At 37.6% G+C, this 27,995-nt stretch overlaps 1 non-coding gene across 1 annotated transcript; it reads left to right on the top strand.

Moving 5' to 3' along the window:
- The first annotated feature begins 15,721 nt into the window (after positions 1-15,721).
- LOC136225149 (small nucleolar RNA R71) lies at positions 15,722-15,828 on the top strand. The gene has a single exon (XR_010686881.1). It is a non-coding gene; the product is annotated as a small nucleolar RNA R71 (small nucleolar RNA).
- Positions 15,829-27,995: the final 12,167 nt, after the last annotated feature.

The following is a 27,995-nucleotide window of genomic DNA, read 5'->3' as shown; positions in this document are numbered from 1 at the left end:
AGAAAAAAATAATACTTTATAATCTAGTTTATGTTACACATTTATTAACGTAATTGAAGCAAATCTTATTGGAAACCAGGAGTTCATAGATTTTGATACTTATAAGATTTGACATGATAGACATGGTCATCCTGTCGTGGTTCTGTAATGATGAGAACAATTATAGAAAATGCACATAGGCATCCATTGAAGAACCAGAAGATTATTCAAAACAATGAATATTTTTGTGTTGCTTGTTCGCAAGGAAAATTAATTATAAGGCCCTCGAAGGGTAAGATTGGAATTGAATCACCGACATTTTTACAACGCCTTGAAGGCAATATATATGGACCATTTAGGTATTTTATGGTTTTAATTGATGCTTCTACTCGATGATCATATATTATCATCACGCAATATAGATTTTGCAACATTACTTGCTCAAATGATTAGATTAAGAACACGGTTTTTTGATTATCCAATTAAGACAATTCGTATTGATAATGTCGCTGAATTCACATCCCAAACATTTAACAATTATTGTATATCAATTGGGATAACTATTGAACATCCTGTAGCCTATGTTCATACACAAAATGGTCTAACAGAATCATTTATTAAATGTCTGCAATTAATCGCTAAACCATTACTCATGCGAACTAATCTTCCTACATGTGTATGGGGATATGCAATTTTACATACAACATCACTTGTATGTATTAGACCAACAAGCTATCATGAGTACTCCCCATTACAATTAGCTTTTGGTCATGAGCTCAATATTTCTCATCTAAGAGTTTTTGGATGTGCAGTATATGTTCATATTGCTCCATCACATCGTACAAAGATGGGACTTAAAGGAGATTAGGAATTTATGTTAGATATGAATCTCCCTTAATAATTAAATATCTTGAGCATTAACAGGAGATATATTTACTGCACATTTTGCAGATTATCATTTTAATGAATCCACATTCCCTAAATTAGGGGGAGAAAATAAAAATGTGGAAAAGACAATAATATGGTTTAGGTGTCAGGCCTCGCCCAGTGAGCCCGGGGGTAGACACCGTTGACGATAATGTTGTGATTGGCGCCAAAAGCAACCAATCTAGGAATCAAGCTACTCGGCAGGACCGGAGCTCGGAGTATGGAAGAGTCGCCACCCACGAATGGGAAATGAACATTGATTCCTTGCGGGAGACCGGTGTGGGTTCGGGAAATTGGGTACGAGCCGAGAAGGCTAGATCCTTTCCAGAGAAAGGCTACTAGGCACTTCGACATCACCCGGTTCTGAACCACCGGCCTCCTACTTAACACCTTAGGCGCTAACGGACTAATCGTATATTTCTTTAAGTTTAAAATTCATTTGAAACCTTTTCTTTCTTGTTTTGAAAACCGTTTTGAGCATATATTATTGAAAGCCATTTTATTAAAGAATCACCCCTTTTATAAATTAATATATATTAGAAGGAGGAGAGAAGAAGATGAATAAATCTAAAGATTACAACATATGAATATTTTCCTAAGCTATATACATCAAGTCTAAGCTAATTTCTCTCCCCAAATTCATTTATTTACATGGTTCGTGCCTTAATCGTCGTTGGAACGATTTAGGCACGTTTTAAAACCCCATTGATTTACATGCTTCCGCTTAAGTAAGCCGTTGGAACGACTTAAGAACTTTGAAACGTGAAGTAAAAATTCATTGAATAAAAATATGGTTAGACATACAAGTCATTTATTTTGTACAAAATCCTTTTTAATAGAACTCGACTTAAAAACTCCATTATTCACCGAAAATACCTTTAATTACAATGTTCGCCTAACCCGTCGTTGGAACGGATTAAGGTTTCAAAACGTGACATTTTTAGAAGACATTTTAAGGTAACTAAAATTAAAAACCTTTTAATTACATTTTGAAGGCTTTTGCATGTCCTTAATTTAAATGGCCAAATTAGAAAACTCCATTTTTTGGACTTAGTTCCCCCATTTCCCCCTTTGATTTAATCCCCACTTACTACTTTAACCAATGCCCATATAATTACAACATTTAACACTCCCAATCCAAAAAAACAACCTAACCTAATATACCTAACATATATACATAGATATAGAGAAGATAAAATAGAATATAAATATAATATAGATATAAGGTTTAATAAATGGGTTGATAATATATATACATATAGATAGTCAAATGAAAATAAAGAGTAAATAAGAATATACATCTTGTCAAAAAAAAAAAAGAATATATATATATATGCCATGAATTAGGCTAGGTAATACAAAATTTAATTAAACAACTAGTTATATATGTAAATATAAATTAGATAATATATATATGTGATAAAATGGAGGTTTATAAAACCAATGGATAAAGGTAAAGTTACCAAATTGATCCTTACTTTAATAAAAGAATTAGAAAAAGATCCAAAATGATAAATATCAGAGTTAGTCCTTTAAAGTTTCTAATTTACAAAAAACATTAGATCTAATCTATTCTATCATTTTGATCCCCGAACTACCCAAATCGGGTCATAGTTTATAACGGAGAATCCCAAAACGACGTTTTCTATTTTAAAACATTAATTAAAACTTTTCTAAAACACGGATCTACAATATTTTAGCCCCGAACTACCCTTAAACCGGGTCACGATTCGTATTGGAACTTAAACAAGGTTTTCTAATTTAAAATCAAAACCAAATATTTATTTAATACAAAACAGAAATTTAAATAAATAAATACGAATAAATAAATAAATGTGATAACTAAAATAAATAAATAGAAATGAAATAAATAATTTAAACGAGTCTAGTCATCGGATAATACCTCTTAATCGGTATTGACAGTCAAATTCCGGTTGATTCCACGAGTTAAGGTTTTTTGTTTTTGTATTTTTATCCAATTTTTAATTTTAATTTTTGTCCAAAGCTTCCTATTTTAGAAAAATAATTTTTTGCCAAAAATCCTTTTTTCCCAAAATTTCCCCCCTTCTCTTTTGCCTTGGGATCCATGCCTTTTTTATAGGCACAGATTCCTAGGTTGGACGTACGCCCAACGTTGGCTGGGCGTGCACCCAACTTCCACCAAGGGCGGGCCTAGCCCCGCTGGGCGTCTTGCCCAGCGTTTCGCCCAACGATGGTTGGGCGTCCCGCCCAGGGGCCGCGCTCGGTGCCTGCGGCAACGCCCCGGCCGTGGGGTGTCGCGCCTAGCGTTAGCTGGGCAACGCTCCCTCCGCGGGGCGTCACGCTGGCATCCGCTCGGACGAGGTTTTCTCCTTGGGTTTTTTATCTACACACACAACACTGGTGTCTGGCGGGATATTTTCGGGAGAGATCAAGTTCGCTCGTAGGACTCGCAAACGTCATTCTCCGTGATTTTCCTTTTTATTTTTTTTATTATTTTATTATTTTCAAAATTTGCAAATTTAATGGAATCATTCGTCTCGGCCGGCTATCGTGGGTTTTCGTCATAGGTCCTCCGACTCGGTGTTTAGAGTTGCCCCTACTTTTCTATTTTTGACAGTGATGTGTGTGCTTTTTCGAAAATCTTTTTCGTGAATGCAACACATGCAATGCGAAATATGTTAAAGTTGGAGGAGGACACCTTGAATACCTGGTCAGGTTGCCACATATTACCTTCCGACCCCAGCCTCCGTGGGGTGATTGTTCTCTCCCGATGATCCCTCGACTCATAGTCTATCAAAAGCGACTGCAAAGCGTAGGTCTCCCCAAAGCGATCTCAGTTTTGTTGGTCTCTCCAAATTGACCTTTCGACCCCAGTCTCTCAAAATCGACTGTAGGCGTACATCTCCCAAAGCGATCTCAGTTTTGTTGGTCTCTCCAAATTGACCTTTCGACCCTAGTCTCTCAAAATCGACTACAGGCGTAGATCTCCCAAAGCGATCTTAGTTTCGTTGGTCTCTCCAAATCGACCTTTCGACCATAGTTTCTCAAAATCGACTGCAGACGTAGATCTCCCAAAGCGGTCTTAGTTTTGTTGGTCTCTCCAAATCGACCTTTCGACCCTAGTCTCTCAAAATCGACTGCAGGCGTAGATCTCACAAAGCGATCTTAGTTTCGTTGGTCTCTCCAAATCGACCTTTCGACCCTAGTCTCTCAAAATCGACTGTAGGCGTAGATCTCCCAAAGCGATCTTAGTTTCGTTGGTCTCTCCAAATCGACCTTTCGACCCTAGTCTCTCAAAATCGACTACAGGCGTAGATCTCTCAAAGTGATCTCGGTTTTGCAGGTCTCTCCAAATCGACCTTTCGACCCCAGTCTCTCAAAATTGACTACAGGCGTAGATCTCTCAAAGCGATCTCGGTTTCATTGGTCTCTCCAAATCGACCTTTTGACTTTAGTCTCTCAAAATCGACTGTAAAGTGAGCGATCTTGAATTTCGACATACTATTGTCTGTATTTTGACTGGTGTCACTATTTTATATACTGCTATTGTTGACTGGAGTCACCCTAGAATTTTGTCCGGAAGCTTTTGGATCAAAAATTATTTTTCTGTTGACTGTCGTCTGTATTTTAACTGGCATCACTGTTCTGTAAATTTTCACTGTCATCTAGGATTGTCTCCCTTGATAATTGCTACTGTTTAGTATGAATCCCAGGCTGAAACGGACTACAGATTGGAGATCGGTGCACTAGGTAACCATTTATTTATTTTTTACCTTTACGTCACATCGTACCTTTTTCATTATTTTATTCATTTTTACCCTTTATAAAAAGGGTGGTGGGGGCTCATTTTACCTCACACCTTCTCTCTCTTCTCCCTCTCTCTCTCTAACTTTAAGAATTTTGTGATGGCGTCTTCAGATTACGACGGGACGAATGGTATGTAGATAGCGTATGAGCACTTAACGGTCATTCCTCCTTTCCTAGATCCGGAAACCCACCTTAGTAGAACTAACAAAAATAAGATAAGTGCCTTACTTCTCATTTATTTAATTACTTAAAATGACTTTTAGGCTTTAGTGGAGTTACTTGAATATTTTTGCATGCGAATATTTTAGTTAAATGCATATGAGCTAGGGGTGGGCAAAAAAACCGACCAAACCGGTAACCGAACCGAAAACTGGTAAAAACGGTTAACCGAACCGGTGGTTTTGTTTTAGGGTTGAAAAAATAGATTGGTTTCAGTTTCGGTTTTGGTTTGGGGTGTTCGAAAACTGCGGTTTACGGTTAACCGAACCGTTTAATATATATTTATTAAAAAAATAAATAAATATACATATATTATAGTACTATTATTTATACTAAATTTTACACAAATATATACAGATAAAAAATATATTATATACAAATTATTATAATTATACTATACTCATTATTATTTTCTAAGTTTTCTTTATGCTTTGTTTTGTTTTGCTTCTGTCTAAAAAACAAAACGATACCCTAAATTCTAAGAGAAGAAAGAAGCCGCCACCCACCACCTAGTGCTAGCGATCTCCAGTACTTCCTCCACTGCGATTCCTCCATCCCTTCCGAGCGTCGTTCCTCCGCTGTCGTTCCTCGTCCTCCATCCCTTTCAAGCGATCTCATTCCTCCACTGTCGTTCCGTCTCGCACAGTCGTCCAGTCTAGCACCGACGTCGTTCCGTATCGCACCACCATCGTATCGCACCGGCAATGTCGTTGATTAATGTAAGTACTAAATAGCGATGTAAGGTTTCCATAGTCACTTTGTATTTGAGACAGTAACTGAAGTTGCAAAATCTACACATTATTGCTGCAAACTGGATTTAGTTGCTAATGTTTGGGGTTGCTATTGATTTGTTAATGTCTGGGTTTGCTAATGTCTGCTAAGTTAATGGCTGGGTTTGCTAATATGTTTGTTAATGGTTTGCTAATTTCTGGGTTTGTAATGTTTGATAATTTCTGGGTTTGTAATGTTTGCTAATGACATTAATGAGCTTTGAAATTGTGATAACACTTTATTTGGAAAATTTGACAATAGTTTAATGAGATAGAATAACATATCTATTTATGAGTTGGTCTACATGCTATCTGTTATCAGATACATTAGCCTCTAAATTAAATGTGTTTCCACTTATATTGATCTTGTAAAACTTGACTGCATTTTTTGGTAGGATGTCATTATCCACAAACTTGACTACACCTATAACAACTTCATATCTTTCACAAAGATATAGAGAAAGATTTGCTTGTTTGTGGCTATTAAAGCTATAGCTTCAATTGTGTAAAATGAATGCTTGATGCAGATGACATAAATAATAATATAAGATAGTTGTTTGCAATAAGAACCAAAATAGTTCAATTTAAGCAGAGGACATGTTGAGCGATTTCCGCAAGTGCACGGTATACGCTTGTAGTAATAAAAGATATCGAACCCATAGGGAACGCTTTTTAACTAAAACCTTATTTAATTCAGTTTTATTCACGTGTTTAGGTTTAACAAAAGAAAATCGTTTAATTGATTGAATTGGTTCGGATAAATTAGGATTAGATAAGAATATTATATTGAGTTTAGAAAACAATTCCGTCTTGAGATTTTGATTACAAGACAGATACTTCCGTAATTGGAATAAATAGAAGGTATAAAACTTATTTTCATAAAGCAAGGAAAACAACTTTAACTTTGGTAAGATTATGGACATGTAATAATATAGGAATTTATTCAATTAAATGGCTTTGAACTATGGAAATCTCTCTGGTTTGGAGCAGATTTCTACCTTAATCAGATTAGTATTTTATATCCGATGAGCCGCGATCACGATCATATCATCCGTAAAAACTAATTCTGTCAAGTGTTCAACAAAGTTCTTATATGAATAAGATGGAATAGAACGTTTTAATAAAAACACCAATTTATCATTTTGAAAATCATTTTGTCAGAACAATATCAAAATAACAACAGAAAGAATGTATTGAATAGAATAAATATATCATTAATGAAATGTGAATCTTCACAAGTTAACAGAGAAGTAGAAACATGGAAAGCATTGCGATGAAAACTTTGAGATCTGGGTTGTCAATCTTTCCCTCAAAGTCCGTAGGTTTGTAAGACCTCATGCGCTTCAGCTATTAATTCTTCTCGCTGAATCTTCGGAATAGAGACCGATTAGTCCGCTACCAAGATGAAAACTTGTCTCTGATCAACCTTTGAAACTAAACTAATACTGTGTTTATAACTAATCTAATAACAACTTGTGTACATCAAGTTTGTTTACATAAATGAAATCTAACTTTCTGATTCTTTCCTGAATCAGAAACTCAACATAATAACTCTCTTCTCTAACTTTTCTAACTTAACCAACAACATTAATTTCTGAAATGGATCACTTATTTATAGTTGTTGAAGGGTTGTAAATGATGGGTCGTGTCCGTTGGTGAAGGGTCGCTTTTATCCAAACGAACAGACGCGTTTCTCGGATTAAAACATGTGAAATATGTGCAGAATGCTTCACTGTCGCGACTGAGATTCTGAAAATCTCAGTCGTGACAAGGGGTGCAGGGGCGAGTTGAAGATTCCGTTCTTTTTTCGTGATGGCTTTTGTAAGTCGCGACTGAGATTATGAAAATCTCAGTCGCGACAGGGACTTGTCTCCCCGTCTCTCGACTGCTTCTTGTCCTCCTTGAGCGTTCTTCTGACTGATATGTATTCTTAGTACGTTTTTAAGGTTTTTCCTCCATTTTAGCTCCGTTTTAGCTCCTATTTGGATTTAACCAAATAATTAAGTACCTTGTATCAAAGAAGTAAATAAAGATGTAAAAGTATTCAAAATGAATATATTTAGCAAGATTTCAATGTAAATTTAACGTATTTATATATGATATTTTAGGTATATTTTGGGCTTAACAAACTCCCACACTTAAGCTTTTGCTAGTCCCGAGCAAAATTTCACTGAATTTATTCTTTAATCAACCTCTTTATAAATAGAACATATATCCATATATTCCTCTTTAAATTAGTTAAACCGAAAGATAAACTTTTCATGGTAAATTTATACGCAAAGTATCAAACTAGCTAGTGTAAAAGAGATATATCATTCGTCTTGTATCTCAATTTTTATATTGAAGTATCCGGGACGGTGTAAGCATGCATGTTTCCGAATCTTTCGTCTCAAGGCAATTAAAAGCACAAAATTTCCTTTCCCAAACCTAAACTATTACAAATGTAGATTTATTAAGGACTTAGGTTTAATATATTTGCTTAGTCACGCCCATGATAAGGGTGGTCTCGTCCGTGACTTTATATAAATTGATTTGCTTTTGTGTTCGTTTAAGAGGTACCGACTATGTCATGGGTGGACACAATCGTTACTTAAAACTTTAAACACGTTTAATTTTGCTTTAATTTCTAACGTTCCTTTCATACCTAGACCGTGATAAGGGTGGTCGCAATCGTGGCCAAAAGTAAACGGTACTTAATGTTCTTCACTTTCATACCTCGATTGTGATAAGGTTGGTCTCAATCGTGGCCAAAAGTTAAGAATACGACTACTTGATTAAATTAACACGAAAATAAAATTGGGAAAGAAAAATAGCACATTCATCCTATATTGATTTGAAATTCAACATGTATTATGGCTAAAGTTTCCTTAAAAACTTCAATTGGTTTTTAATGTAATACTAGAAAACATTTTCCAACCAAGAACGGATAGATATTCATCAATACGTTCGGTAAAAGAAAATGTGTTTACCGTGTCGGTGTCAAGAAAAAGCATGTCGACGAACTCTATTTGGCTATTAGAAAATCGGCGATATTTGCGTCCTTCGGCTTCCGTCGCAATATCGAACGGTGCTTCATATTGAACCCGTAATCGATTGACTTCGGTGGCCTTAGTTTTGTTAGCAATGGTCTTTTGTCTAGGCATTTTGTTTGTGAAATTTAGTGAAAGAGATGAAGAAAATATGGAAGGATGAAAGGAAGAGTAAAAGATAATGGTGGTGATTTAGGGAAGAAGAAGATGAATAGGGTAAAGATTTATGGGGAAGATGAGTGAATCTTGGTATTGGGAAGAGAAAAGATGATTGATTGGTGTAAAAATAGGTGATTTAAATAGGTGTAAGTAATAGGTATTGATTAGGATAGATGAATAGGTAAGTAATTAGAGTAGGAATAGGAAAAGATGCAAAATTCGCCCCTAATCCCGTCCCTGGAAGTCGCATGTCGCGACTGAGATTTTCAAAATCTTAGTCGCGATAGCAAGTAGGTAAGGGGGTCGAATTTGGCTTGAAATTTTCCCTGTTGCTGTCTCAACTGAGATTCTGAAATTTCTGGGTAAAAACGGGACTGTTTTTGATGATTTTAACACTTCTAAACCAATTCCTCTTATAATTTAAGTGACATTAATGTATATATTAATCCCTGAAACTGAGATAAACAAAACTGAAACATTAAATTGAAGGAAAACCAAGGGTTGTTCCTTAAATAAAAGAAAGAAAATAAAGAATTAATGCACTTTTATTCATTATAAAGAAAATATAAACAATACCTTAATATATGTATATGTACATAAAACCATCTAACTCATAAAAACTAAAACTATAAACAAACACTTATATATATAATAAAACAACAGAAACACAAATTATATCCCTAAGAAGTTGACAAATGACGTGCAATGGCCCTGTTAATCTTCGTTTGAATGAAGAATTGCCTCTCTGGTGCAGAAAGGAATGTTGGACCAGAACGAAAAACTCGTTTGACAAGCCCCTCGTTCTCCAAGAACTCGTAGTCAAGAATAGGGAATGGTTCTGTATCAGTCCAAGGGACAGAAATGGTACCCTTGGCTCCCAAAATGATTCCACAAATGATATTGGCAAACCCAATCTTCCGGTTCTTCGAACGGGAAGCAGCAACTAACCCCTCCATTAGAATCTTCGAGGAGTTCACTGAGTTGCATTGGAAAACGTCGCCTAACACATAAAGATCGGTATCTTTCACAACATTGCTACTGACTCGACCAAAAAGACTATGACAGATGAATTTGTGCAAATACAGCATAGAGTTAGAATTTATGGATTTGTTGAAGGCAAGACGTGGATTGAATCGCCAAAATCCTGTTAACATCCTCCATATGTCTGCAGAAGTCATATCCCGTCCAGGATGGTGCTGAGTTGTGTCTCTGGGTGGAAATCCAAACCAATTATGAAGTTCTGGATATCCAAAAGTGAATATCTGTCCCTCACAACGAAAACTGAGATGAACACGTCTCTTATTGACGAATCGAACTGTGGATAAAAACTCTAAAACCCAATTCCCTATTATAGGAAATTTCATAGCAGCAAATTTGGTCCATCCCAAATTAGTCAGATAGCGATCTATGTCTTCGCTTATCCCGAGTTCCTCGTTCAGAAACTCGTCCATATACATCATGCCAAAGAATTGAGCATATCTGAACTGCAGAAAACGTTTCCCTTCGTCATGATTATAGATTGGAAACCATGCGCCATAACGATCAGAGATATCAATTTTTCCGTTTTGAGCAGAAGTGTATTTTCGAACATTTTTCAAAGACTTAGTCATGTCTGTGAGAGAGAAGAAAATGAAGTCTGTAGGATTGAGAATTTGAGAAGGAAATTCAGAAAGATGAAATGAAAATGGAATAAGTTTGATCCTACAGGAATATATAAGACATGTAAGTGAAATGTTGTGTCTGTTAAAAAATAAAAGATGCAAAAGGTGATACCTCTTCGAATCAACTGATAGAAATTTTAAAATCAGATGGCTGTAATCCCTTACAGTTATTTCAAATTGGAAAAGACAGAAAATCTCAACTGAGATTTTCGAAATCTCAACTGAGATTTTCGGAATCTCAACTGAGATTTCCAAATCCTGAAACATGGAAAATCTCAACTGAGATTTTTGCATTTTTTTTTAATTTCTCAATAACACTTAACACGTAATGAAATCATTTTCAAAACATGACTAAAAAATTTTTTAATGTTGACAAAACTTATTTATACACAAAATTAAAAATAAAAATCAAAGTAAATAAAATTAAAAATAAAAATAAAATAAAAATAAAAATAAATAAATTAAAAAGAAAAAAAAGAAAAAAAAATAAAAATTATGAACATAAAATAAGAAAAACTATAAATTAAAAAAAACATGAAAACTAAATAAATTAATTTTCATAGAAGTAGTCCACGGATCCAATTGCTTGAATTGGAGCTCCGTCGAAATAAATCTTACAACGATTTTCATTGACCTTAAATCGATCGCCATTGGACTTTTCTAGCTCCAGAGTTCCGTAATCAAATGTTTTAACAACCAAAAATGGTCCAGTCCATCTAGATTTTAGCTTACCTGGAAATAACTTTAATCTCGAATTAAAAAGTAAGACTTTATCCCCAACATTAAAGTTTTTAATTTTGATTTTGGCATCATGCCACTTTTTAACTTTTTCCTTATAAATTCTTGCATTTTCGTAGGACAAATGGCGTAATTCATCCAACTCGTTTAAGTCGAACAAACGCTTTTTTCCTGCGCGTTGCAAATCATAATTAAGGGTTTTTATAGCCCAATATGCTTTATGTTCTAACTCTACCGGCAAATGACAAGCTTTACCATAGACTAATCTATAAGGTGTCATTCCGATAGGTGTTTTAAATGCAGTACGGTATGCCCATAATGCATCGTTAAGTTTATGTGCCCAATCTCTTCTAGAAGATGAAACTGTTTTCTCAAGTATCCATTTGAGTTCTCTATTTGAAATTTCCGCTTGACCATTCGTTTAAGGATGGTACGGCGTAGAGATACGGTGGTGTACTCCGTATTTTTTCATAAGTAACTCAAAACTTCTATTTACGAAATGAGTACCACCGTCGCTTACCATAACTCTAGGAACTCCAAATCGACAGAATATTGCATTTATAAACTTAACAACTACTTTAAAATCATTTGTCGGGGTTGCAAATGCTTCAACCCACTTTGAAACATAATCTACGGCTACTAATATGTAATTTTTTCTAAAAGAAGTAGGAAAAGGACCCATGAAATCGATCCCCTATACGTCGAAGATTTCAACTTCCAACATGTTCGTGAGAGGCATCTCATCTCTTCTTCCTAAATTCCCGGTTCTCTGACATTTATCACAGCGGACAATAAATGAACGGACATCTTTAAACAAAGTAGGCCAAAAGAATCCGCATTCAAGTATTCTAGCTGCTGTTTTGCTTACGTTATTATGACCTCCGTAAGCGCTAGCATGACATTCCAACATTATAGGGTCATATTCAAACTCACTAACACATCTCCTAAGTATTCCATCGCCGCATGTTTTGAACAGAAATGGATCTTCCCAAAAATATCTCTTAACCTTTGAAAAGAATTTCTTCTTTTGCTGAGAATTCAGTCCATCTGGCACAACATGTGCAGCTAAGTAATTGGCTATATCCTCATACCATGGAGCTATGACACTTTGTACTTGCATGAGATGTTCATCGGGGAAATCATCTCGAATGCCTAATGTTTCACCGATGGGACCGTTTTCATCCTCAAGTCTTGATAGATGATCAGCGACAAGGTTTTCAACTCCCTTTTTATCTTTAATCTCTATGTCAAATTCTTGTAATAATAAAACCCATCTAATAAGACGCGGTTTTGCATCTTTCTTAGCAAATAAATATCGTAAAGCTGCATGATCTGTATAAATGATGACTTTAGATCCTAACAAGTAAGATCGAAACTTATCACAAGCAAAAACTACTGCTAACATTTCTTTTTCAGTGGTGGTGTAATTTAACTGTGCACCGGACAATGTGTGACTCGCATAATATATAACATGAAGTTTCTTATCATTCCTTTGACCTAATACACATCCTACAGCTAAGTCACTCGCATCGCACATAATTTCGAAAGGTAAATTCCAATCGGGTTTCGATATTATAGGTGTACTGGACTAAAGCCATTTTCAAGGTATTGAAAGCTTGTAAACAATCCTCATTAAAATCAAAAGTTGAATCTTTCATAAGCAAATTAGTAAGTGGTTTGGAGATTACAGAAAAGTTCTTTATAAACCTTTTGTAAAAACCTGCATGACCTAAAAATGATCTTACTCCCTTAACAGTGGTTGGTGGGGGTAATTTTTCTATAACTGAAGTCTTTGCTCTGTCCACTTCTAAACCTTTTTCAGATATCTTATGACCTAAAACAATTCCTTCGTCTACCATGAAATGACATTTTTCCCAATTTAATCTAAATTCGTTTCCTCACATCTAGACAATACTTTTTCTAAGTTCTGTAAACATGCATCGAAAGAATCTCCATAAACTGAAAAATCATCCATGAAAACTTCCATTATATCTTCAATGAAGTCATTAAATATTGCTGTCATACATCGTTGAAATGTTGTTGGTGCATTACATAGACCAAAAGGCATTCTCCTATATGCAAATGTTCCGTAAGGACAAGTGAAGGTTGTTTTATCTTGGTCATCCGGGTAAATGTAAATTTGAAAGAATCCGGAATAACCGTCTAAGAAACAATAAAATGCATGACCGGCTATCCTTTCGATCATTTGATCAATGAAAGGTAGAGGAAAATGATCTTTCCTAGTTGCTTTGTTTAGGTTCATATAGTCTATACAAACCCTCCAACCGGTGGTGGTTCGTGTAGGTATCAATTCACCTTCGTCATTCCTTACAACAGTTATGCCTCTTTTTTTGGGTACACAATGGATTGGACTAACCCATTCACTATTCGAAATCGGATAAATGATTCCATTGTCGAGAAGTTTAGTAATCTTATTTTTTACTACCTCTTTCATGTTCGGATTTAAGCGTCTTTGCCTATCCGCTTTAGGTGGCTTATCCTCTTCTAAGTGAATTCTATGCATTACGATACTAGGATTAATTCCTTTTAAGTGTGAAATTTGCCATCCCATACTTCCTATCCTATTTCTAACAACTTCTTTCAATTTTTCTTCTTGATCATTTGTTAATTTGTTAGAAATAATTATAGGTAGAGAATCGCATTCGCCTAAGAAAGCGTACCTCAAATGACTGGGTAACTCTTTAAGTTCTAATTTAGGGGGTATTACAATTGAAGGCGGAACTGGTCCATCTTCTCGAATCAAAGGCTCTGGGTCCTTATCTTCTAATTCCTCACCTATTATAGGTTCAATTATTTCTTCACTCTGAATAACGTCGTTGACACATTCCTCGACTAAATCAAGTTTCATACAAGCGAATTCCTCCATAGGGTATTTCATCGCTTTGTTCATATTAAACTCGATCTTATCTTCTCATATCCTTAAAACTACCTTCCCTTCCGACACATCTACTAGAACGCGTCCCGTGTTCATAAACGGTCTACCGAAAATTAAAGGGCAATTTACATCATATGCAAAGTCTAATATAACAAAATCGGTAGGAAAAATAAATTTATCGACTTTGACCAAAACATCTTCAATTATACCATATGGTCTCTTAGTGGTTTAATCCGCTAATTGCAAAACCATATTGGTACGTTTGATATCTTCTTCTAAACCTAACTTGTTAAAAATAGACAACGGCATTAAGTTTATACTTGCTCCTAAATCACAAAGATAACTTGGGAATTCAATATCTCCCAACTTACACGGAATAGTAAAACATCCGGAATCTTTGAGTTTAGTGGGCAAATTACTTGACACGATTGAACTACAATCTTCAGTTAACGAAATGGATGAAATTCCTTGATTTTCTTTGAAATTAAATCTTTTAAAAACTTACCATAGTTAGGAATTTGTGTGATTGCATCCATAAACGTTAAATTGATGTGCAAATTTTTAAGTTTATCCAAAAACATTAGAAGTTGTTTGTCATAGTCCTTATTTCGGACTTTGTGCGGAAAAGGTGGTTTGGGTACAAAAGTTTTGGTACTTGTGTCAAATGGTGAACTATTTGTGTTTAAGATATCTTCTTTGGACGTTAGTAAATCAGTTCCTGGTAATGTTGCATCTTTGGGCATTTCCGGCCCTTGATAATTTTTTCCTGAACGAAGAGTGATAGTCTTTACCTGCTCTTTCGGATTTTCTTCCGTATGGCTAGGAAGACTTCCCTCTTTTCGGGATGAAATTGATTTAGCAAGTTGACCAATTTGAACCTCCAAATTATGGATGCTAGATGAGTGGTTTTTAATAAGCTGATCGAATTTGTTTTCGATCCGTTTAAAACCATCGTCGTGATTACTTATTTTTCCACTGATAGCATCTATAAACTTGTCGATTTTAGAAGATAAAGTGCTAATCGTATCTCTTGACTGATTTTGATAATTAGTAGTACGATTTTGATTAGCACTTGCATTATTGTTATTGTTATCTTTCCAGTTAAAGTTAGGATGATTCCTCCATCCAGAATTGTAAGTATTAGAATAAGGATTATTAGTTTGGTTTTGCCCTTGGACAAAATTTACCTGTTCGACCTCACTCATGTTTTCGTAATCCACATCCGTTTGGATTGGATTACCATTGGTATCGCGTGGTGCCATAAACTTATCAATTTTATGCGATAAAGCAGAAAATTGGGCTTGTAACATCGCGACTGGATCAAGTTCCACTATACCTTTAACTGATGGTGTGGTTGAGGATGATGGTTTTGCCACCGGTATATGTCCACGTTCCGCGGGCCACATACTGCTGTTGATTGCCATTTCCTCCAAAAGTTCTCTCGCTTAGGCTGATGTTTTCTTCATAAATAGCCCTCCCGATATAGCATCTAATGAACCCCTAGTTGTAGGATTTAGTCCATTGTAAAATGTTTGCATTAAAAGTTCAGCGGGTAATTGGTGGTGTGGGCATAAACGTTGAAGTTCTTTAAAACGTTCCCAAGTTTCATAAAGAGTCTCATTATCATTTTGAGAAAAAGATGTTAACTCCTTTATGACTCTTGCGGTTTTTGCTAAAGGAAAATATTTTGATAAAAATGCTTGGGCTAATTGTTCCCAATTGGCAAAAGTTGCGGCTGGTATAGAAGTTAACCATTCTTTGGCTCTATCCTTCAAAGTGAAAGGAAAGAGGCGAAGTTTGATTGCTTCTGCAGTCACATCTGGGATTTTAAAAGTGTCACAAATTTCAAGGAAATTTGTTAAATGTGTGTTAGGATTTTCGTTAGGTAACCCGGAAAATGTTACATAATTTTGCAACATATTAAGCAAAGCTGGCTTAATTTCAAATTGGTTTGCGGTGATTCTGGGTCTAACGATACTATTGGTCACACCGGCCACACCTGGCCTAGCGTAATCCATAAGTGTTGGTGGATCTGGCATTTTTTCTGGCTCGGTAAATGTTTTTACTGGAGTCTTATTTTTGTTTTTCTTGTTTTTCTTGTTCTTCCTAATGGTTTTCTCAATTTCTGGGTCTATAGGGTCTGGTACAATGCCTGAACTTCGAGAACTGCGCATGAACCTGAAATCTTGCACGAACCGAAACTACCTACAAAACAGAATTTAAAAAAAAATAAATAAATTAGTAAATTAAAAAAAATTGCAAAAGTTAAAATAAGTATATTTAAACCTAGATTCGAAATAAAACACGAAAAATCTAAAATTTTGTCAAAAATTTTGGCGTTCCCCGGCAACGGCGCCAAAAACTTGTTGAGCGATTTCCGCAAGTGCACGGTATAAGCTTGTAGTAATAAAAGATATCGAACCCACAGGGAACGCTTTTTAACTAAAACCTTATTTAATTCAGTTTTATTCACGTGTTTAGGTTTAACAAAAGAAAATCGTTTAATTGATTGAATTGGTTCAGATAAATTAGGATTAGATAAGAATATTATATTGAGTTTAGAGAACAATTCCGTCTTGAGATTTTGACTACAAGACAGATACTTCCGTAATTGGAATAAATAGAAGGTATAAAACTTATTTTCATAAAGCAAGGAAAACAACTTTAACTTTGGTAAGATTATGGACATGTAATAATATAGGAATTTATTCAATTAAATGGCTTTGAACTGTGGAAATCTCTCTGGTTTGGAGCAGATTTCTACCTTAATCAGATTAGTATTTTATATCCGATAATCCGCGATCACGATCATATCATCCGTAAAAACTAATTCTGTCAAGTGTTCAACAAAGTTCTTATATGAATAAGATGGAATAGAACGTTTTAATAAAAACACCAATTTATCATTTTGAAAATCATTTTGTCAGAACAATATCAAAATAACAACAGAAAGAATGTATTGAATAGAATAAATATATCATTAATGAAATGTGAATCTTCACAAGTTAACAGAGAAGTAGAAACATGGAAAGCATTGCGACGAAAACTTTGAGATCCGGGTTGTCAATCTTTCCCTCAAACTCCGTAGGTTTGTCAGACCTCATGCACTTCAGCTGTTAATTCTTCTCGCTGAATCTTCGGAATAGAGACCGGTTAGTCCGCTACCAAGATGAAAACTTGTCTCTGATCAACCTTTGAAACTAAACTAATACTGTGTTTATAACTAATCTAATAACAACTTGTGTACATCACGTTTGTTTACAGAAATGAAATCTAACTTTCTGATTCTTTTCTGAATCAGAAACTCAACATAATAACTCTTTTCTCTAACTTTTCTAACTTAACCAACAACATTAATTTCTGAAATGGATCACTTATTTATAGTTGTTGAAGGGTTGTAAATGATGGGTCGTGTCCATTGGTGAAGGGTCGCTTTTATCCAAACGAACAGACGCGTTTCTCGGATTAAAACATGTGAAATATGTGCAGAATGCTTCGCTATCGCGACTGAGATTCTAAAAATCTCAGTCGCGACAAGGGGTGCAGGGGCGAGTTGAAGATTCCGTTCTTTTTTCGTGACGGCTTTCGTAAGTCGCGACTGAGATTATGAAAATCTCAGTCGCGACAGGGACTTGTCTCCCCGTCTCTCGACTGCTTATTGTCCTCCTTGAGCGTTCTTCTGACTGATATGTATTCTTGGTACGTTTTTAAGGTTTTTCCTCCATTTTAGCTCCGTTTTAGCTCCTATTTGGATTTAACCAAATAATTAAGTACCTTGTATCAAAGAAGTAAATAAAGACGTAAAAGTATTCAAAATGAATATATTTAGCAAGATTTCAATGTAAATTTAACGTATTTATATATGATATTTTAGGTATATTTTGGGCTTAACAGGACATAAATTAGTGGCAAGCACCACATATATGTCGAAAGAAGTTCATCTTTGAAAGGGTTAATAAAATTTGATAACACTTTGTAATATCTCATTAGTTGGTCTACGTGTTAACATATTGCTATGTTTTTTTTCGTGTTTTCAAATGTCTAGCACGGGAGATACACGGGAGACAATGATAAAACTAAAACTACCGATGGTACTTCAAGTACTCCTTTAACTGTGGAAAGTCTTAAGGAAACCACATCCAAAGCTACAACTCATGAATTAATGTTGTAACAAGCAATTTGATATTTTAAAATTGCTAATGATTTTATATTTTAAATGTAAACTTGATGGATTGTTTATTTAGTTCGGTACTTATGTTTGAATTCTAAACTTTTATATGAATTCATTTCGTTTGGATATTTGAAATTATGTGTATTTTAATATCATTTAAAAATTTAGGTTTGGTTAAAAATTATGGTTAACCGTTGATTTTTGGTTAACCAGTAATAATTGGTTAAAAACCGTTAACGGAAAAACCTAACCGAAATTAATGGTTAACCGATCATATGGTTAACCGATGTGTATGGATCGGTTTCGGTTTGGATGGTTTAAAAACCGATAGTTTCGGTTCGGTTAATTTTTTTACCCCATGGATCGGTTAACCGAACCGTACCCACCCCTAATATGAGCCCTTTAGTTTAGAAAACGTGAATTTTATGCATGTGAATATTTTATTTTAGAAAATGTGAGTTTTATGCATGCTAGCATTTTATTTAGAAAACGTGAATTTTATGCATGTGAATATTTTATTTTAGAAAACGTGAATGTCATGCATGTGAATATTTTATTTAGGAAACGTGAATGTTATGCATGTGAATATTGTATTTTTAGAAAACGTGAATTTTATGCATGTGCCTACGTGAATTTTCAAACTTAGAATTATTTACATAGATTTCACGTCATATTTTAATTAAACCCTACCCAAAGTATGTTAACAAAATCTTCTCGAGGATGACAAATACTTTTGAATCTAGGTAAATTCTATGCAAATGCGTGTGAGAATAAAACATTTTAGGAAAGAATGAATAATGTAGTTAAATCCTACGTAAATGCATGTGAGAATAAAACATTTTTAGGAGAGAATAAAGAATTTAGTTAAATCCTATGTAAATACACGTGAGAATAAAACATTTTAGGAAAGAATAAAGAATTAAATTAAATTCTACGTAGATACACGTGAGAATAAAACATTGTTAGGAAAGAATAAAGAATTTAGTTAAATTCGACGTAAATACACGTGAGAATAAAACATTTTAGGAATGAATAAAGAATTTAGTTAAATTCTACGTAAATACACGTGAGAATAAAACATTTTAGGAAAGAATAAAGAATTTAGTGAATCTTACTCTTCCCAATGGAGTTGTGCTATCCCTTCTCAGTCCATCAGGATCTCTGGGTCCACGACCGATATCCACGCTTGGTTCCAGGTGCTTCCCGAGGCCGTGAGGAGCCATGTACGTGATTTAAGCTTTGAGCCTTTTATTTCTTCTCTGCCACAGTACGCTAGTGTCTGCGATTGTTATGCGTTGCAGGCTCTCTGTGAGAGATGGGTTGACTCCACTCACACCTTCCATCTTCCGTTTGGAGAGATGACCATCTCGCCGAGAGATTTTTCATTACTGACGGGCCTATGGGGCACTATGGTGCCGGTGCCATTTCACTATGGCATGGTGCGTCCTGTGGTCGATCCTGACGAGATTGCGGCCTTGATTAGCCCCGGGGTTCTTCAGAGCGTGAGGGCCTCTCCCTCGAGGTTTATCACTACTTCCCACCTGCTGGCTCACCGGGATCACTATTTGACTGATAACGTGGACCAGACCACGCACAGCTTCCTTCTCTATACCCTGGGCGAGATGATCTTCTGGACCCAGAGTGGAGCAGTACACGCAGGCCTAGTTCAAGCCTTTCGATATTTAGACAGGGTGGCTTCATATGATTGGGCGGCTGCCGACCTAGCCTATTTACCGATTCCTGGATTTGACCTGTCACCGGCGCAAGGACTTCGGAGGCTACACTTTCGCACTTCTGGTGCGTTCCTCAGAACTGGCTTGCCTTTGTCCTTTCTTAAGATTTAGTTCTCCTCTTTTTGGGGCTTATTTTCTTATTTGTAGGTTTGGGGGTACGAGCGAAGGATACTTCCGCGCGTCCGTAAGTCTAGCCAACGCGGTGACCTCATTCCTCTTATGGAAGGGTGGAGTGAGTTTCAGTTGATGGTTAAGAAGACGACGATGGTAGAGGTGGCTCGAGCTTGGATAGATGCTATGACTCTGAGTCAGGTGGGTGTTTCTTGATTATGTAACTTGACTTATATATGCTCACATCTAACTCATTGTGTGTTTTAGATTTTCTTCGGATGGGATCGTAGTGACTTCAGGGCAGTGTATGCGCACATCACCCGTATTTTGCCCATGTGATGTGTACTGATCGGGCCGTGTGTGCGTGCTTGGTACCTGGGAGATCGGAGTTTTATAAGGCGCAGTGTCATCCAATAGGTACCCGGTGACATTCCCTATACCATGTTTACCATGCGTGTTGATCCTTTAGAGGAGATTCGTCCTTATATCTCAGGCTTTCTAGCGCCTCAAGAGATAGTGGTTAGTGCGGAGGACAGGCTCCCCTACTTAGCGATGATCTTAACACAGGTGACCCTAGTGGAGGTCGATATGGACATTGACCTTGGAGCGGACGTATTCTCGACAGTTGACGTTGTAGGAGTCTTCGGCATTGAGGAGGTTCCGATGAGCACTTGACTTCTCCTACCTCTCTCACATGATGGTCTTGTATACTTATTTATTTTCTTTTTTGTTTGCAGATTGGCACTCTAAGGAGTGTTGAGATGGGGGATCTATTTTCTGGCGATGAGGATGCCCCAGCACTTAGAGCATCTCCTGCGGGTGGACCCTCCTAACATGTGGGCGAGTCATCTGGGACTGCCCGACTAGAGTTACTTTTACTAGGCATGCCTTTTCCTACCCCTAAGAGGCGACACTCCGAGCTCCTACGAGACGAGGCGGGCATGGCTTATCTTGCATCCGGATGGCTCCCTCAGTGTTTACCTCAGCGATACCTTTCGATCCTCCCCATGCCCTTCACTCTTCACGCGAGACTTGCACAGATTTTGTGGGGTTATCCGATTATTTCCACGTGCAGCTTGACTTGAGTCATGCCAATCACCTGGCGAGCGTTTGTTTTAGTGTAGTGATATGTATGCACATGTTTATGAATGAATATATTTTTTTGACATTACTTCCATCCTATCTTTTCTTTATAGGGGGACCTTTATGCTGATGTTAGGATCAGATGCTATTATCGAGAGATGGAGGATGAGCGCTCCGGTTGGGAGGAGCATGGCCGATCGGCCGAGGAGAGGAGCCGCGTTGATGCAGATGCCCGCCGCGTAGTTGAGGAGGGTTGGCGGACTGTGGTGGAGGGCTACCGAGTTGCAGATGAGGGTTGGCGGGCTGCGGATGAGGCCCGTCGAATGGCAGAGGAGGCACTAGCCTAGGAGCGGTCTTCTTACTTTGTAGACTTTGGTCCACCAGGGCATTTTGCTGACTTTAAATCCCCCCCTGATTTGACTGCTATTATTATTTTTTGTCGTCTTTTCTTCTTTCTTCTTTTATATTGGTATTATCACGATGTATAACTTGTATATATGGAAGGAAAATGGGTATTTATTTAGGCTGTTTATTGGGTAGCAAAGAAAGGAAATGTACAACTCATGATTTATAATACAATGCATTTAGTCGATCATAACTATTCCAATCATTCTCTTCAAATATATTCATGTCTTAATTGATTTACAAGCAATAGGAATACTTAGCCAATTATACATTATTTTTGTAATTGCTCAAAATATAACTACTGTTGTCAAGACCCGCCTTTTGGGGGTTTCAGATCTCGACTATTTTTCAATCTTTCCTTTTATGATCCCGGAATTTTCAAATGAGCGCCTGTTAAGGTTTTCACTCATTGAGATGTCCTTCGTTGTTGCATAGATTTCCCTTTGCGGGTTCAATCTATCGGGAATTTTTTTTATATTTTTTTTCACGAAAAGTACTTCTTGAGCCTATCCAGATTGGTTAGCTCGGAGAACTCAATGCCATCCATCGTAGTTAGTTTTACCGCTCCCTTGCTTAGCATCTTCTTCATGAGGAATGGTCCTTCCCAATTCGGCCTGAATTTGCCTCTAGGATCAGTGTGCGTCATCCGACTCTACTTCAGCACCATGTCACATTCTTTAATAGGACCAACCTTTACCTTTTTGTTAAAGGCTCGGCCTATCCTTCTTTGGTATAACTGTACATAGTAAAGGGCCTCTCGTCCACCAATGCTAACTATTCATACCGCTTCTTCACCCATTCCACTTCGGGAATCTCTGCTTCTACCACAATTCTCAGCGACCATTTCTCTATTTCAACTGGCAGAACTGCTTCTGCCCCATACACTAAAGAAAACGGTGTTTCCCCAGTTGACGTTCTTATCGTCGTGCAGTAAGCCCATAAAGCAAACGGAAGTTGTTCATGCTAGTTCCGGTGTGACTCCACTGTCTTCAGTAAGATCCTCTTAAGATTCTTTTTTGCCGCTTCTACTGCCCCATTAGCTTGCGGACGATACAAAGAAGATCTGCGATGCTCGATGCCATATTCCTGAAAAAGACGTTTCACCTCTCCCTGAAACTAGACCCCATTATCTGTGATCATATGATGAGGCACCCCGAATCTAGTGATCATATGCTTCTCAATGAACTTCTTCATTTGCTTCGACCCCAGCTTGCTAAATGATTTTGCTTCTACCCATTTGGTGAAGTAATTGATGGCAACCACGATAAACTTGTGTCCATTTGACGCATTAGGCCTCACCTCACCAATGATGTCAATGCCCCAAGCCGCAAACGGCCAAATAAGTGCCAACATATGCAGTTTCATAGCCGGCAAGTGGTTATAATCTCCATGGACCTGACAATCATGACATTTCTTTGCATATTCGTGGCAATCTCTTTCCATGGTGAGCCAATAAAAGCCATGTCTTAAGATTTTCTTTGCCAACACTGCTCCTTCCATGTGGGCTCCACAAATTCCCGAGTGCATCGACTCCATCGCTTCGCGGGCTTCTCCCTTATCTAAGCATCTTAGTTGTAGCCCATCGATGTGCCTTTTGTAAAGAAAGTTATTGTGGATGACAAATTGTTGGGCTAGCTTTTGAATTATGGTCTGATCCCGGGGTTCCGATTCCACCGGATAAGTTCCGTCTTTCATGAAGTTCACGATATTGAAGTACCAAGGCTTCTCATCCACCCCCAACACCATTATGTCTTCGTAGCATGGCTTATGAGACCTTCACAGCACTAGTGGCTTTGAAGCCAAACTCCGCGGATTATCCCAAACTGACACTAGAGTAGCCAAAGGGTCAGCCGTTTGGTTCTGAGCTCATGGCACATGATAGAAGCGGTATTCTCTGAACCTCTGTGCTAATCCTTCCAATTGGTCTAAATACGGGCGCAACCTTTCTTCTCTCACTTCCCATTTACCATAAACTTACTCGATGATCAACTTTGAGTCGCCCTAAATCTCAACATACGATGCTCCGAGTGTGGCCAATGATTCTAACCCGTATATGCACGCTTCATACTCAGCCATATTGTTGGTGAGAGGGAACGACAACTTCTTCGCCATGGGGATCCTTTCCCCCTCCGGTGTGATAAGTAACACTCCTACACCCGCTCCATTTGAATTGACTGCTCCATCGAAGTACATTTTCCATGGTATGACCTCTATCGCATTCAGATATTCATCAGGGAAATCGTAGTTTATTTCTTCTTCTTCCGCGCTTAGAGGTTGATTAGCCAGAAATTCTGCTACAGCCTTTCCCTTGATTAACTCCTTTGTTACATATTCGATGTCGAATTCAGACAGAAGCAACAGCCACCAAGTAAGCTTTCCCATCAAAGATGGAGTTTGGTACAAATACTTCACAGGGTCCATTCGGGAAATAATGATCACTTTGTAGGATTGAAAATAGTGTCACAGCTTCTTTATTAGCCACACCACAGCCACACATATTTTTTCAATCATGTTGTATTTAAGCTCGTACTCTAGAAACTTCTTACTCAGATAATACGCTACATGCTCTACCCCCTGTGTCTTCCTCTTGGGCCAACATTGCTCCAATCGATCGCTCCTCGATCGCTACATACAGGAGAAGTGGTTTGCCGAGTTTAGGTGGCCTCAAGACCGGTGGGTTGGTCAAATAGGTCCGAATGCTCTCCAACGCTTGCTGACATTTATCATTCCATACCGTTGGTTGATCCTTTCACAACAATTTGAAGATTGGTTCGCAGATCGTGGTGAGTCGTGCTATGAACCGGCTGATATACTGAACCTGTCCTAGGAACCCTCTCACTTCTTTTTCATTTTTGGGCGCTGACATTTCCTGTATAGCTTTCACTTTGTCCGGATCAATCTCGATCCTCTTGTTACCAATCACATAGCCCATGATTTTCCCCGACGAAACGCCGAAGAAGTACTTCTTCGGGTTCAACCTTAGCTTAAACTCCTCAATTCGGGCCAAAAACTTCTCTAATACCATAAAATGCCCCTCCCTCGTATCTGACTTGATCATCATATCGTCCACATAGACCTCCACCTCCTTGTGCATCATGTCATGGAACAGTGTCGTGGCCATTCGCTGATAAGTTGCCCCTACGTTCTTCAAACCAAACGGCATGACCCTATAACAATACGTCCCCCATTTGGTGGTGAACGAGGTCTTTGCTTTGTGCTTTTCGACCATCTGAACCTGATTGTAACCCACGAAGCCGTCCACATAGGTGTGGAAAACTCTTGATGCCGCACTGTCGATCAACACATCTATGTGAGGTAACACGAACTCATCTTTTGGGCAAGCCTTGTTGAGATCTCTGTAATCGATGCACATTCGCACCTTGCCGTCTTTCTTCGGGATTGGCACTACATTTGCTACCCATGGAGGATATTCAATCACTTCGATGAAGCCTGCTTTGAGCTGTTTCTTCACTTCCTCCCTGATCTTATTCGCCCATTCTGGCCTCATGCGTTAGAGCTTTTGCTTTACTAGCTTAGCATCGGGGTATGTTGGAATACAGTGAGTTACGATTGATTTATCGATTCTTGGCATGTCATCGTATGTCCAAGTAAATACTATTTCGTGCTTTTTACTTATTCTCTCAAATTCTTTTCTTTCTTCAATAGTTAAATCTTGAGCAATTTGTATAAGTTTATGATTTTCATCCGTGCCAAGATTAAAAGTTGACATTTCTATTGCATTGATTTCAAATGTAGGCATGTTATATGAATGAGAATGCATGGAATAATTAAAATCAACACCAAGCAAGTAAGCAAAATCAAAATTCATTTCATTGATAGTTTTGGCAAGTACATCGTCGGATTCAAATAAAATAGTAATACAGTTGTCATCATCGGGGTTCTTGGGGTTCTCATGGGCTTTGGAGGTGCTTGGTTCATCCACCGCTCCCCTGGTTGCCTTAGCAGTGATGATCTGCTCCTCCATATTCAAGTCCAGCATCATAATCTCCCCAGTTGGTAATATCGTTGAAAATCTCAAAGCCCGTCAGAATCTTTCCCTCGGCGCTAGTCCATGACTCAGGAGCCCCTAAATAAACCTTTCTATGGCCCTCTCTCACGAAATACTTCTTCAGACCTATTTTCCCCTCGTAGCCTTTGTTGGACGGGCCTCTTAGCTCATATCCCAAACCCCACCGGGTTTTCTGACTCTTGAAGTCTGGCGATTCTGGCAATCCTTGATGCTGCACACCTAAGCTCATACCGGGAATGAAACTTCCCTTCATCATTTTTAGCACGTTAGTGGTCATGCTAGACTTGTAGATCCCAGAAACTTGGAACCCGGAGAAGAGCTGAGGCTCAATTCCTAGTGCCGCCACCGAGCTCAACTTCTCTACTCTGATTGTCACCACCTCATCCCCGTAGGGGAACTTGATCATTTGATGGAGCATGGAGGGCACACCTCCGAGCTTGTGGAACCATGGGCATCCCAACAGCACAACAAAAGTTACCGGTATGTCCAGAATGGTGAACTCAGTCTCTTCCTCATGCGGCCCCACCTTCAACTTAGCCTTGAAGACTCCTTTAATGTGCCTACGGCTATCATCATAGGCCCTGATCACAGTCTTTGAGACAGTCAAATCTCCTATTTCCACTCCCAACTTGGACAAGAGCTTCAATGGGCATACGTTAATGGTCGATCCGTCATCCACCATCACATAGCTCGTCTTTTTCCCATTAATCTCAGCCCGGATGTACAAAGGCTTGTTGTGGGCCTTTCCCTCCTCCGGGAGATCCTCATCGGTGAAAGTGATCTCAGTCTTCTTCCGATCCATAATTGCCCCCACTAGCCTTGCCGGCTCCGTGTCAGTCGAGATGACTAGATTCTGCAATTCCTTCATCAAATTCTCACGGTGGTATTTAGAGTGGCACAAAACCTCCCACACCGTAGACTTAGCATGTGTCTTCTTTAATTGCTCAAGGACCTGATCATCCGGCTTGGGTGCCGATCCTTCTCCTATCTCAGCCTCCACAACGGGTGCTTTCCCTTCAGCCACTCGACCTGATCTTGTCATGGCGGCAATTTCCAGCTCGTCATTGGATTCATCCCAGATATTAACAGGAACCCCCTGACCGACACCTTCCTCTTCTGAAGAGCTTCCCCAGATGTCCACTACCATTAGATCCCTCACATGAGGAATGTTTGGGTTTCACATAGGAAGGGTCCGACAATCCATACAAAGCCCAGCCTATTAGCTCATAAGCCTGTAAATATAGGTTTCTTTCATGTAATAGAGTACAAGCAAAAGGACAAGTGAAGTACAAGAATACACTTATTCTCTCCATTGTTCTTATTATATTGCATATTATCTTCCTTGTTTTATAACAATTGAAATGTAAAGTAAAAAATTATTGTTAAATTACATGTATTTATATCTTTAAATGTACGTGCGTTGCTTGTTTTTGTACCTCTAATTTCTTGACAATAAATTATTAACTAAAAAACTAGTCTAGTGGTAAAATATGTATGTTAAATTCTAAAAATCGATGATTTGAATTCCTAAAAACACCAATTCGAAAATATGACCAGTTTCCATTGAACAAAATTAGCTCTGTTAGCGCGATCGAGATTTGAAAACTATGGTGAACATAGTAAGTATTTCACCACGTCACCACTCCTAACAAGTCATAAACAAATATATTAAGGAAAACGTTTTTCTCTTACAAAGCGATACCTCATTTTATATATTTAATGAGTTAATTACAAATTTGGACCTTTTTGAAAGCCTATATACATATTTAGTATATTCTCACACTTCTTATCAATATAGACACTTTCACTTCATTTGGACAAAAATACTCTAACCTTTCTCTTTCTCATCTCTTCCAGAAACGATAACAGACATCTTCTCCTTCTTCCATTCTTTTCTTTCTTTTCATTTTTTACAATAATTCAGACAACAATCAAGAGAAACTTGGCATATATCATACAACAATGAAGAGAAACTCTGCATGTATTAGATGAGTTTTACCTACATTTCAATTTCAATTCCATTACAATGTTAGATGTGTAAGAAGATGTATATGTCAAATTCAAATGAAAACAGTTTATACATTTCGAAACCCCACATCACATTGAAACTTTGTATTTTGTTTGAAATCTCGTAATATAACAATTTTCTGCAATTCCCGACATTTGTCGCATCTGTCACATTTGTTGCGTTTGTCGCATTTTCAAATAACGCGACAGAGAACATGAACTACACTACATTGCGTTTTGCCCCATTTTCAACTAACGCGGCATAGTATAGTTTCTGTTCTCTATCGC

Source organism: Euphorbia lathyris, chromosome 3, assembly GCF_963576675.1.
Source record: "Euphorbia lathyris chromosome 3, ddEupLath1.1, whole genome shotgun sequence".
Lineage (NCBI taxonomy): Eukaryota > Viridiplantae > Streptophyta > Magnoliopsida > Malpighiales > Euphorbiaceae > Euphorbia > Euphorbia lathyris.
The sequence above is the reverse complement of the archived record's forward strand: the minus strand, read 5'-3'. Positions and strand labels throughout refer to the sequence as shown.